General features: G+C 29.8%; 1 long non-coding RNA gene across 1 annotated transcript; it reads right to left on the bottom strand.

Annotated features, from left to right (window-relative positions):
* Nucleotides 1-6,617: 6,617 nt before the first annotated feature.
* On the bottom strand, nt 6,618-12,255 carry LOC143235498 (uncharacterized). Its single transcript, XR_013019228.1, has 2 exons — nt 12,098-12,255; nt 6,618-10,089 (listed from the first exon to the last, which is right to left on the bottom strand). It is a non-coding gene; the product is annotated as an uncharacterized LOC143235498 (long non-coding RNA).

The raw sequence follows: 12,255 nt of genomic DNA on the forward strand, positions 1-12,255 counted from the left end.
GTCATCCAGTTCAGAGTAAAAATGAGACCAAACTGTGTGAGAACACTATAGCATATGCTGAATAACCAACCATTCATATAACAATGAAACTGAAGGATGATTGACATGGTGTTGAAACATTCTAATTGTACTCCATTTTGTGTGGTGTATGTACTATGCTGTATATTTAGATATAACATACTTGCTGGTAATTCTGCTCCCTTGAAAATAGAAAAATATAAAAAGATACATCTCTAAAGCAGATGTACATTTTTTAGCATGTGCTGCATAAAATAATAGCATGGGCACTAATTGTGAAATTTATTTTAAATAAAAAGACACATTTATATTTGATATATATATATATATAGAAATATGGAGATATGCTTGTACATTGCTGTGGATGGATAGGTTGTCAGGAAGAATTTGTAATGAATCACAGTTTGACTTTATCAAAGTATCAAAGTAGTATGGTATACACCAGATGAAAAACATACTTTTCTTGAAAGTAGCAGACTAGTTTGGAGTATATTAAATGAAATAAGTACAAGACAACCTGAAAATTTGAGACTAAGTATTGGAATACATCAACTAAAACAACTAACAGAGGTTTCCTAAAAATGTGGGATTATATTTAGGAGACAGACACACACACAAAGAACATTTAAGATCTGGGATTAGATAAAGGAATATGAAAAATATTTAGGATTACTTCTGGAAGACATGAAAGAGTATAAAAACCTTTGTGATTAGTATCATGATACAAAAAGATAAATGATTTTAAGATTAGTTTTGGGAGACATAAAGAATAGAGTGTACAGAATTTTAATAGCAGTTTTAGGCTGTCCTGTCCACTATATTAAATCCTACAATAAAAGCAAAACATTTGAAGCCAGCTCTTATTCAAATATTTATCAACCATTCCCTACACCTAACTCACCTACAACCCTGTTAGAACAATAAAGCTGTTTTAGATGAAAATGAGTTCTACCTTCCCAAAATTAATGTCCCCCCTAGCCTTACAATTCACACCATTAAGTACAAAAAAGATAATGCATCAACATCAACAATTCCCATTATGATCTTAAACACCTCAATCAGACACCTAAATCTTCTTTTCTTGATGAGGAAAGAATTTCAAAGATCATAGCCTATCCAAAAATCACAATGATTCCATCCCAAATATCAGCTTAGTAGCCATTTTATGAATAATTTCCAATAATTCAATGACCATTCTAAAGGTAATCAATCCAACAACAAACATGGTACTTCTTATCTGGCCTAATCAATGACCTATATGATGACATTATTGTCATTTATTGATCTAATTCACTAGAGGATCTAAATCCTTTTATAATGCAGCAGCATCTTCCTCATAGCCAGTAATACCCTAGACCAATGACTATACTTTCATCTATTTCATTGATATAAATCATAAACAGCAAAGGTACTATGACTGAGCCCCACTTATGATATTAAATCAGTTTGTCTACCTCCATTTATAACAACCCTCTTCTTTCTTACATCCAGCCAGTTTTCTGTCCAATGAGCCAAGCTGTACCCCACACCTACAGAGATACGTTTTTAGAAGCAACTTATATGATGCTTGGTCAGATGGTTTCTGAATATCCACACCTGTACACTCATCTACATGAGAAGTAACTTATTCAAAGAATATCAGAAGATTTGTTAGGCATGACTGTACCCTAGTAAAACCTTACTGACTATCCAACAAAATTTTAAACTTTGATAAATGGTTTTGCAAGAAAAGTTCTATCAGACTTTCAAAACCTTCTTCTACCAGTGATGGAAGACTGATAGGCCTATTGTTACTGAGAAAATTTTATCACTTTGGAAAGAGAAGTAATATTAGCCAACTTTCAATCTTCACTTTTCAATAACTTAGAAAAGAAACAGTAGTAAGTGACTCACATATCAAATCCTTAACCTCTTTCAAAACCATTTGGTAAATTTGATCATTTTGTTTCCACCTTGCAACTGTTCAGGATGAGAAATACTGCTTAGATCTTCATTAGTGAAATCAGAAGAAAAAGTTAAATTTAACAACCCAGCCATTCTATGATCATCATATTCTGTGTCATCATATCAAAGGCTTCACTCCCATCCTAACGTTTTGCTTATCATTAATTTAGTTAAAGTCCTTACAATTAATTTTTACATTTTCAGCCTACCATTTTGTTTTTCCCATAAAGGTTTTCTGATTTTCCATTTGACTAACTTTATTTAAAACAAACTTCCAAATCTCCCCCTCACTGTAGTCAGTTTAAATTTCTTAGATTTATAACTTTTTCTTTAATTTTATCCTTTATACCCTTTTTGAGCCAATCTGATTTTTGACTTGTAGCCACCTTTTTTCTTTTATATAGAATGTGCTTGTTTTGAATATTCAACAATTTATTTTTAAAATCTTTCCACACTTATCAGTGTCTTCAATTAATTCAACTGTCCAATCCACAACAAATAATTCTTGTCTCACCTCTTCAAAATTATTAAGTTTGTAACCAAAATTTTATTATTTCTTATCTTCATATCAGTAAAACATCAAACTTAATTCAGCAATGTCCCCTAAGCTATATTACAATTTAAATATAAAATAGCATTCCTCCTCACCAATTAATGAAGAAAACCATCCTAAAAAAATTGTAAAAACTTGTCTCCCTAATGATTTGACTTGAAATTTCCTAATCTATATACCTGAAATTAAAAATTTCCATAATTATTACCTACTTAACAGCTGAATTCTTTATCTCACTTCAGAGTTTCCAACTGATTTCACCAGTTTTATCTGGTGGTCTTTGAAAAGTTCTAACTAAAAGCCTTCTCTCTTTACAATCACTAACAGAAACCCAAACTGGTTCAACTTCATTGCTATTACTTTTGATATCCTCAAGTTAAACACATATTTTACATTCAAAACCGCTCCTTCCCCTCTTTTTATACTATATCCCTACTAAATAACCTATAACTTTGTATTTCAAATTAATTCCTGATCAAAATTGTCTATATTTAACAAGGTTTCAATTATTGCGACATCAAAATCTTCTGTTCTGACCAGTGCTCTATAGCCACTCATTTTGTTTCTTATATTTTTAACATTGTATTAATGACTTTCTTCAACATATTGTTTTTATTCATTAGTTTGGCTCTCTTTAGTGCCTGTTCTTAGTTTAAACATGTCCTTACAGTTTACCAATGTTACAACACTCAATTAAAATCAGGATTAAATCAACTGTCATGAAAATAATCAAAACTAGCACATTTATTCCACTATACAAGTCTTTCAAATATTGCTACTGTGTTTATTTGCTATTAAGGACAAAGAAATACGAGTTGTCTGTACTCTGTTATATTTTAGCCTTAAACGTTTTTCGAGGATCTAATGTTCAAATCCCTTTACCACCAAACATGCCTTGTTATCACAAAGTTACTAAGACCACCTGCTACTACTACTGATTTTGACCAGCTACTTTGGGAAGAGAAAACTGTCAACAGTACACACTGATAACTTCTTTTTACAATCCAGTAAGGCCACTTAGTATCGTTAACTAACTTCTAAATAAACTTAAATCACATACACACACAACAACGGGGTGGCAGGTCTCACAACTCAGTGTTAATATTCAGGTTTCAATACCCTCAATGGACAGAGCATAGATAGCCAATTGTGTAGCTTTGTGATTAATAACAAATAAATTTCTTTGTGTTTTTTTTATTTGAACAGTATTCTACTTTAAAGTTTTTTTTCCACATTTAATTTAGATATTTACTTCCAGTACTATCCAATTTTTAATTTAAAAATCATTCTAAAATCCTTAAGCTTTAATACATTACTTATAACCTGTTATTAGTTGTACAACACATGTATCAATAAACAAATATTTGATAATACATTTAAATTCTGGTCTGTAAAGATTTTTTAACAAATCAAGCAGTTATGAACAAAAAAAAACACAATAGAACCATTTCACCAACTGTTCCTTTAGTGTTTAATATGAAAATAATTGGCAGCTAGTATTACGAACCAGTAAAAAAAAACAATAGAACCATTTCACCAACTGTTCCTTCAGTGTTTAATATGAAAATAATTGGTAGCTAGTATTACGAACCAGTAAAATTCCAGTTTGTCTACTCCCATTGGCAACAGACTAAATAGCAGTAGATCAAAAGGAAATAAACCTAAAAAAATATAAAATCACCACGTTATGAAATATGAAATAAGGTGTAGATACAAAAACCACTTTGTAACTTATTAGAAACAAAGCATTTTTGTATTTATGCTGTTAATATGATGCAATACTTTTAAAATATTAACAGATTGATACTTTCCATGTACATGGTCATATACACAATAAATGGTATATAAAAAAAAATCTAGCCTATTCCAGAAAAATTATAATACTCCTTTAAACTTTTTCCATTTACATTAAAGTGGCATACCAAGTTTACATAAAAAATACAAAACATTTATTCTGCACCTTTTGTAAGAAATAATGAAAGACAAGAAATTGTTCTCCCAAATAATTTTTGACAGTTTCTTTTCATACAGTTTTGTTTTCAATAGTAACTAACTAAGAATTTGTATGTGTTTGTATATATGACGAGCATCATTTCAGGGTTTTTTCGGTAGCATCTCATGGTTCCATTCTGTTGAACTGGGGAATTAAGTAAGTGTGCACTAGAATTCATGCTGCAATTCAACTATTTACTAGAAAAAAATTAATTAAAAGATATATTTACTAGCACAAAAAGTTACTTGCTATATATTAAGATTTATAATTAAACTCATTCATTAGGATATTTACCAAAACATCACTAAGGCAACAGTAGGTAATTGATTTAATCTCTCATATCAGCCTAGCCCTCACTTTTAATTTAGATAACTCAGATTACTAAAAAACAACTATTTTTGAAACTACATTCATCATCAGACTTTCTACATTATCAAAATATTTTATTCCAATCTGAACCTGGTCAAAATGGTTCACCATCTTCCTCCGAGGAACTTCTAATCTTCAGCTGCTCTTTTATCATCATGGTATGTGTAATCAAGGCAAAAAATTAATATAACAATAAAGTTAATATCAGTTCAACAATTTTGAAATCAACTACTTCAATGTTTAAGTGTAAAAAAGTTGTAGTTGATTTTTACATGAGCTTTAATTATAAATTAAGCTTTGAAACACTTGGCAACTTCTGAAATCATCTTTGGAGGTGGAAGGGGTATGCAACTTTTGTCTGCATTCTATGTGGAATATCAATGATGTAAAAATTATCAACTAATATTCTCTTTTCTAAAGGTAATTTTCAAAACCAGTTCAAATAATTACTAATAACAACTGTAAACAACGCATTTATTGATTTTTGTAAATCCAAAAGTATAGGTTATATTTGTGTGATATATAATCAAAGTGTTTTTTGTCTTTTTAAATACAAATATAACTATGATTCGAAGTTTATCACATATTATGAATATGTGTAATCTTTCCATAACACATGAACAAAAAGTCCTAGCTCACTTATCATTCTGTTGAGGTTACATCTCCTCTGCTTATGAGTAGCACACCTGTAACATCACACATTATTCAAGATCATAAACAGCAATTCTCTTCAAGGTTTGAATGACAATGATTAATCACAGGATAACACTAGTTGTTCTGGGTAGTTGATGTTACCTATAAAGTAAATCCTGTTGTACTTAAGTTAAATTATCTCAGCTTAATCACTTTCAGAAAATAGTTCCAGTCCTGTAGAAGCACCAGTCAATCGTCCAACATGTATGGATGCTGTGCATCATTGTAAAATTTTGTAGCTTTATGTTGTATCCACTCTTTCTCATACTCTTGAAATCAGGTATTATGAGAAACTCAGTAATACTCTGCAATAGATATCTTGTTGAATCTCCAGTTATTCAGAAGATCTATTCCATTATTTTAAAAATAATTAGTTTACCCAAACATACCACGTCCCTTGAAAATATAAATGATTTGTGTTCTTCTTCCATTTGCATTTTCTGTTTGTAGGTTTTTATTAATACAGTCCTTTATTGCAACTTTTTTTAAATTCATGTAACTTTTATAATCTTCCATAGATCTGTGTACATTGAACATCATAAGGTTATACACATGTGCTAGATTTTGTTTACACAAGTTAATATTAAAGGCTGCAGCTTTCAATCTTAAACCTCAAATTAGCATGTATGAGTTTCTTTCTGGTCTTCTAGGATGAAAACCTATTAAAACATGTAATACAGTGTGATGCATGGCAGACAAATTTCACTTTACTATAACTAGTGTTGACTATATCTTTGTCCTTTCTGTCATACATCAGAATATCACAACAGCATATAGTCTAGATAATTAATAATGTAGCTTATCTTTTAAAAATGACTAAAGTCAACAATGAAAAATTATAGGTTAGTGTAAAAATCTACATTAATCTAAATTAAATAAAAAGTCTTTAATAGTACTTTGTACTTTTTTCTCTTTTTTTTTTGCAACAAAAATATTAGCTATCTAGAGCTCCTGTTATGGTGAAAAATGATTTCTAATTGCAAAGTTCACAACACTCAGAAACAAACCATAAATGCACAAAATTTTAAAAGATCTTTTAAGAAATTCTTTGCTTCACTAAACATACTTTATTACTGTAATATATTGATTTGAAAGTTACAGAAATTGTTTTCTGAAACTAGATAAGCTCAGTTGGAAAAGTTGGCAAATATGTTTCAACATATTTCAATCTTACATGTATTCTTAAATATTAACTAAAATCTTTGCTATTTTTTTTTTATCTCATACAATGAGGTAAAATAACTTATTTCAATATTTTTCACTACCTTATCAGAAATTTTTAAAAATATATTCAGATAAGGAAAAGAAATTTATTTAGAATTTAGTTTTAGTACTCAATACTATAAGAAATTTTAAATTAAATTTTTAAAGGGTTAAAAGATCATATAGAATGTTATTTTTAAAAACTAGCTACCACAAAGTTTCCCTTCTAAAAAGATTATTACACATGCCGATGTCGAGATGTAAATGACTTGCTCCAACTAAACAGAACACTCCAAGCTCATTTCCTTTCTACTCTATCACAATATTTCCAAGTATCAATGAAATTACTTGTAATGAACTGTAAGAAAAAACTGTACATCTTTAATATTTAAAATCAAAGGCTTATCTTGCACTTAGAAATATTACCCAAAGCTTAACTGGTTCAGTAACATCTGGGCAACAGCCAACTTGGTGACAATGAATTATATCGAAAGACAGGTCATCAACTGGATAAGTTTTTGAAATACACCTCGTTGGAAAACCAACTTGTCAACAGCATATTGCTGACAATTGTATCATGAGATGAAATTGTTATTATATTTACTTACGGGAATGCATGTATGTTTACATGTACATGAATCAATCACATTTACAACGTACATCACTGAACTGTTGCATTATGAATAGATAAATACAAAATTACAATGATTTGACAGACACAAAACAAGTTTGCAAATTACTGAATTTATACTCTGAAAATTAACTGAATAAAAAAAGAATATAAAAAATATTGAAATTTAATGGATTACAGATGTCTTACAGCAAAAACTGATACAATAATAATTTATACAATATAAAAGCTACAGTCTTGCCAAAGAACTGAACTAATTATTTTACTTCGACAGCCATAAGCACTTGCCTAGTCTACTATTGGCTGTACCACTGGTATATTTGAAATATCAATAAGTCTATTGGCAAGTGATAATATTGTTGGCAAACGTGTTGTCCTGAATTGCCTGTTGACTGGTAATATTATTGCAGTTTTCTGTCAACTAGTAATACTGTCAATGAATTGTCACCGAGTTGGCTATCACTCAGTTGACCCTGAACCTTTCAGCTCCAGTGGTTACATGAAAGAAAAATAGTTGCTTCACATTCCAATAAAAAACTATTTTTTAAAATATACTTATGATATAAAGCATTTTAATGTTTGAGTTAACAAATTTAACACTGGCTGTCTTCAACAAGGAAGAAGCCAGAAAAAATTTCTTTATACTGTTTTCAGCTTTTGAAACTATTTCAAACATAACTTGTAAAGTAACCTCTATTATTCAGTAACTTATCCCCTTCAATGAATTATGTAATAAATCATGCTTTCATGTTTGCTTCTAACAACTACTACTTGTTAACTTCAAGTTTTCATAAATGTCTTTGAATATAAATAAGTTTATCTTTAGCTGTTAGTATTAAGCAAGCTTACCTTTATTGGTAAAACACTATCTTACGAAAAGGCAAGGAAGAAACACTTCATTTAGAATCAATTTAAAAACCTTAAACCACATGCCCTTGCAACCTATTTCGGTAGCAGAAACAAATCATTCTTTTAATACAGATGTTTGGAAATTCCAACAAAAAATTATCCTATCATAGTAAAGTATTTCCCCATGGCCAAATAACAAAAAACTTTCTGAACAAACTTACTCTTTCAGTAACATCAAGTATTCATTCTCTTCAGTAACTTGTCACTGTTTTTGTAAAGATTTTTATATGTCTGGTCTTACAATGCTAACAGGCATGTTGCAAAATGTAAACCACATTAACATCCTAAATACCACATACTTGGTGCAGTTTTCTTTCATTAAGTAAATAACAAGATGTACCTTTTTTATAATGTTTACATGTGTATTACATGACTGCAAATAAAACGTTTCCAATGCAAGAATCAATAAAACTGCAAAGAATAATCTAGCAGTAATCAACTTAAATATTTCATAAGAGTGAAGATTGTTATAATGTGCCAAATAATACAAGCCTTGCATTTCAGAAACCCAAATGTCAGAAACGTTTTCTTATAGCTAGAAATTATAATTATACAACTTCAACATTACCAGTGTTACTACGTATAACAATAAAAACTGTCAAAAAAGTGCTCAATACTTCTGGACCACAAAAAAAATTTAAAGTGCACTTTTATTCACTCCTCAAAATAAAATAAACACAAACAGAAGTTGTAAAGATTAAAGCTTTTACATCTGAAAGATACACTTTATTAATCCCAAAAGAAAAACTTACAGTAGTACTTCATTTCAGGAAGCTATCTTTAAATGTTTTAGGTCAAACAAATGAAAATATTTTAAATACAACAGACTACCATTAATTTAGCAAAGGAAATCTTGCCTATTCCAGGTGAAAACATCTAGCACACAGATTCAAGGGAGTTTTAAGATTCTACTGATGTCAAATTCTAACAAAAGCTAAACAGAACATTCTGTCACTCTGAAAGAACTTACCAAATAGTTTGACTGTAAGCAGAAATGTGCATAAGAACATAAATGTTTCCTACTGTAAAATTATATCACTTCTGATAAGAGTTTTCAATTAGACTAGCTAACACAATTTTCAAGTCATTTTCCTTCTATATTGAAAACTAATCTCAGAAATCAGGTTATACAAGTACAACAGTACAAAATCAAAGCCAATATTCCAAATCAGCTTCCTGATATCTTGTTGGTGGAAGCTTTTTAAAAATTATTCTTTAGCAGTGTACCGAGATCCTACTAAAACAAACTTTAATAATCCTTTAATGGCATTCAAAAAAAATTCACACAATGAATAACAACAAATCCAAAACTTAAATCACTAGCTCTGATGCAACATTATCTCCAGAAACTGACCTTTTCAAGCTCTAGTTATGTTGAAATAAGAGAAACACTTCAGCTTTTCAGTATCCGTTACCAACGAAATTCAATAATGCAATTACAGTTTGTTCTCTTTACTTATAATACAGAAAGAAAAGAAAATGCCAGTTAATAACCAACTACAAATGGTTTCAACTTCTTCACAGTACAGACTGAACCAAAAGATTATGAGGTAAGCATTTAGTCTGAAGAGTCACAGAAATCATCTATCTCATCATCATCTTCAGAGATTATATACTGTTCTTTGGTTCTGGAGCTTTTATTGCAATGGGCTTTGGTGCTTCTGATACAAACATCTGCAGGAACGTCTACATTCTCAACAAATGATTCTTTACGGAACTCGTACACTAAGGGGAAAATGTGCTCTACAGCACTTTGGACATTTGCCACAGACGGAGCTGAAAATAAATTAAATAATTTAACAATGTGAAATAAAGACCACAAAACAAAACAAAAAACCTGAAAATACATTTTCCCATAACAAGCATGTTAATACACAATTGTATTTTTTTAAAACAATATAAAATTAATATATTTCATTACAAAAAAGTAGATAGTCATACATTTTTTAAACTCTTTCTGACAACAATCAAATAAAAATAGAAAATCTACTATATATTTTTACAGTTTAACTTTCCATTTTATTGAATGATTAACAGCAGTCAGTGAACAGATGCATAGCAAATAGTGTAAGTAGAAAATGTACAGAGCATTGGTATATACCAATACTATCATTGTGTTCACCTGTTGAGCAACTACTATGCAAGTATTGTTATGTACCAAATTACACTGTGTTACACTGATAAGCAACCACTACATGACTATTGTTACTTACCAAGCTTTCACTACGTTCCTATCCTAAGCAACTACTACACAGTGTTGTCACTTACCAAGTTTTAACTAAGTTCCTCTCCTAAATAACTACAATATGAATATCAATTCTTACCAAACTTTCACACTGTCAGTCTGTTCAACAACTACTACATTAGTATCGAGACACATGGTCATCTTTTATGCTGCCAAAAAACTGCACGACACCCAGTGTCTAATTAACAGGAACAAAAACTTTGGGTTTTCTACCATCTGTATAATTGCCCCTGTTAATCAAAACACTTTCTCACATTTATTACATGGTAATTTCCCAGTTCTCCTAACTTTATATACCAAATTTCAAAGAAATCACTTTGACCCTTATACAGCAGGTCAAACTCAGTCTGAAATCTTTAATTTTCTTAATGTCCTCCTCTACACCAGCGGGGAAAAAAGAAAAAAAAAAAAAATTCTCCTTTTAATTGATTTCTTTCAAAATTACAACATTTTATCCTAGCATGGCAGCAAATTTAGGGGGGGGAGGCTTAAAATTAAACCATTTTTAATTTTATAGAACACAACATTCATAAGTTATAAGCCCAATAAACGAGTGCAATCTAATAAAAAATAACAGAAAATTTACCTACAGCTTTGCATTTCTTGCATGAACAGATTATTATTCCTGGATATATTGAATACTGCTAACTATTTTCAAATTTTTATTAGTTGATATCATTAATTAATAATACCTTTATAAGTTATACTCAATACCTGTTTACAAGATAGTTAAAAAAATGTGGAAAAGTAGATTTTTCACATACATTGATCTATGAAACTAATAAATCAATAAAATAATATTACAGAAAAGGTACGAGTTATGCTGGCAACACTAACTTAAGAAAATAAAACCACATGAAAGCAAATGTTATACATTAATCCTCTGACAATCAAATGCCCAATATGTCATGAGAATATCTTTACAGAACTCATTTAACCCTTAAACAGCAGGAATGTTGCAAGTAGCAGCATCAAATGATGATGGCTACTGTTTAAGGGTGAATAAAACAACTTTTAGAGTTACAGTTCTCTGAATAAAAAATTTAGAGTTACTAAATTTTAAATATATACAAATTTGAAAAATTGTCTAATTTATATATTGGTATAGCAAAAACGTTACTTTCTACTGTATGTCTTTGGTCAGAAATGAAAGTGCATCCAGTGATTTCAGCATGAAAACAAAGATAAACTTTAGTTTTATATAATAAAAACATTGTATGAAAGTTTAATTCATGAAATCTACAGAGTTAAGCATTTTTAACTGTTTTTTAAAGGAAAAAGCATAATGAAATTTTGAATTTTCAAATCTGCAAAATCATAAAAATATCACATATTAAAATATATTTTATTTTTGTAGAAGCCATATAAAATGTAGACAGTTTATCTAATGTTTCAAACTGTTTTATTCAATAGGTGCTTTGTGTTTCTGCAATACAATACAACAAATCACATATGAAATGCATCACATTAATGAACCTGAAAAATTGAGAGTCACAATAAAGTTATTTAAATGGTAAGGTTAGATATGAAGTTCTATACCTGTGATGGTAATGCTTCCCGTTGAGAAAATCTTCATTGTTGCTTTAATGTCTTTGATTTTGTAAGTAACACCTGGGTGTAGCTCAGGTTCATAGCTGGTTTTAAAAAATAAATCTTGTTTTAAACAAAGTGTATCCAAAAGAAAAGTTGTTGCAAAC

Source organism: Tachypleus tridentatus, chromosome 12 (assembly GCF_004210375.1).
Source record: "Tachypleus tridentatus isolate NWPU-2018 chromosome 12, ASM421037v1, whole genome shotgun sequence".
Classification (NCBI taxonomy): domain Eukaryota; kingdom Metazoa; phylum Arthropoda; class Merostomata; order Xiphosura; family Limulidae; genus Tachypleus; species Tachypleus tridentatus.